This window comes from Chenopodium quinoa, unplaced genomic scaffold, assembly GCF_001683475.1.
Source record: "Chenopodium quinoa cultivar QQ74 unplaced genomic scaffold, ASM168347v1, whole genome shotgun sequence".
Taxonomy (NCBI): domain Eukaryota; kingdom Viridiplantae; phylum Streptophyta; class Magnoliopsida; order Caryophyllales; family Amaranthaceae; genus Chenopodium; species Chenopodium quinoa.
Genome location: NW_018743955.1, coordinates 1,035,587 through 1,037,891, shown reverse-complemented (window position 1 = coordinate 1,037,891; position 2,305 = coordinate 1,035,587).

Sequence of the window (2,305 nt, the reverse complement as noted above, 5' to 3'; positions counted from 1 at the left end):
ATCCCTATCCATGTAGAGCTAGACTTGGGGGCTTGATCCTTACATCATTAGCTTATCTAGCCTAAGAGTCACCATCATTTGACTCTTCTCAATATATTTTCCATACACTTAGCCTTTGCAGTTTAACTTAGTGTCACTTGCACACACAACACACATACATAGACAAATATTCCTTCCCTTAGGAACCCTTTGTCATGAAATCTTAACAAAACGTCGAAGCATGCCTTGACATAACAAAATCACTCATCAAATCATCATTGCATCACAAAGTATGAAGTACTTAGCCTTCGCGCCTAAGTTACCCAAATACTTTCATCATTGAGTCAACAATTGAGATAGCTTAGGATGAATTAATCCTTGAACTTTGAGAGATAGTATCAAACGCATATATGTGTTTAAGCTCATTCGGCATGCTTCACTCTTGTCTTTTCGCGTCTTTCTTTTTTGGGAGAAAGTTAGTACCCTCCACAAAAATGACGGAAAATTTTGTTTTAGTCACTATAATGCGCACACGAGTCGTGAACATTGAGTCATGTCGTGTCTTATCACTTTGAATAGAGTCTAACACATGTGTTAAATGCTTTGAGTCGAGTCATGACAAGTCATATGTGTCAAAACACATTAAATATAATGCAATAAGTCGAGAAACACTAAGCCTTAGGTCAACCCTAAGATAACTAAAAAGATGAGCAAAGTCCTATAGTCCAAAATATAAATGCAGGTACATTCCAGCAAGCAAGAACATTCCCAGATTTTTTTCGAAAAACTGCGAATATAAACCTGACTCCAGCGCCAGACGACAAGGCTGTCGCCTGGCGACAAAATCTGTCACCTGGTGACAGAGCGAGAACACGGCGACAATATGTTCTGGCGAACGCCAGTGCAGCGAAGAGATACGTGGCCCCCATATTAAATTATGCGGACCTTATGCGGCATTTTTGGGTTCCTTGGTATGCTAGTTAGCCCTATAAGCAAGTTGACATGATTAGTAGTCGACTCAATTACACTCGTAGTAAGTGATTGACCTGACAAAAGATTGTCTCACTTAGCTTAAAGCGCCTAAGTACTGGCTCATCACAAGCACCAAGGCATCGGTTCAAAAGTAAGCACATCAATTATGCGACAATTTTTTCCAAGATTGGATTGTCATCTCAAACTGACAATATTTCCAAGAGTGGATTGTCGCGCATATTCTTCGAAGACAACTTTCCCAAGATTGGATTGTCACCGCTGGCAAAGTTTCCAAGCTGGATTGTTGTGCTCCTTCTCTATTTGGAAATTTTTTTCAAGTTTGGATTGTCATATATTCATGAAAACCTTGGCAATTTTTCTGATATTAGATCGTCATGCACCCGGTTCCCTATGGAAAAATTTCCCAAAGGATTGTCGTAGGTCTCTATTCATCATAAATTTCGGAAAAGGTTCCTTAACGTGGCAAATTTTCACGAAGTGGATTGTCGATCAACCTTTTTTTTTTTTTTTTTTTTTTTTTTTATTTTTTGCAAATGTTCCAAGACGCAGATTGTCAGTTGTGGCAATATTTTCCTAAAAGGATTGTCGCATAGCGTTGGCAAATTTCCAAGGTGGATTGCTTTCAAGAGTTAAATTCCAAGATGTGGATTGTCGATCGTAGCAAGGTTCTTATAACAGATTGTTAAGAAACATTGGCAACTTTTCCCAAAATTGAATTTTGGCAAATTTTTTGAGATACGGATTGTCGCTTCATCGTAGCAACATTTCCAAATATGGATTGATACGTGGCATTGATAACTTTCCCTTAATCGGATTGTCATACGTCATACAAGAGTTGTGTTGGCAACTATTCCCAAAGAAAAGAGGATTGTCATCACCCAAAGAATCAGTAGCAGCAATTTCAACAAGCAATTATATGGCAGAATTAAAGCATTAAGGGTCACAATTAGTGGTCTTCGGTAATTTTCTTCGGAATATTATCACAACAAAACTGAGGATCGTTAAAAGCAGAATGGTCTTCGACGACGTTCCCTAGCTTGTGGAGAGTTGTCACAAACAACTGGAGATGGCTACAAGCAGAGTTATCTTCGATTGTGTTCCCTAGCTTGCGGAGCATGGTCACAAACGGCAGAGGATGACTACAAGCAGAGTTATCTTCGATGGTCATAAATTGTTAGTAACTTCCAAACAAAAGCAACCAATAAAACACTTAGGTACAAATTATATACAAAGAACTAGAGAAACCATCATCATTAATTTTTTTTTTGTCTCAAGAAACTCCCAAAAACATCAAGAAATGAACCAAAACAACAAGCAACAGACCGACGAGACC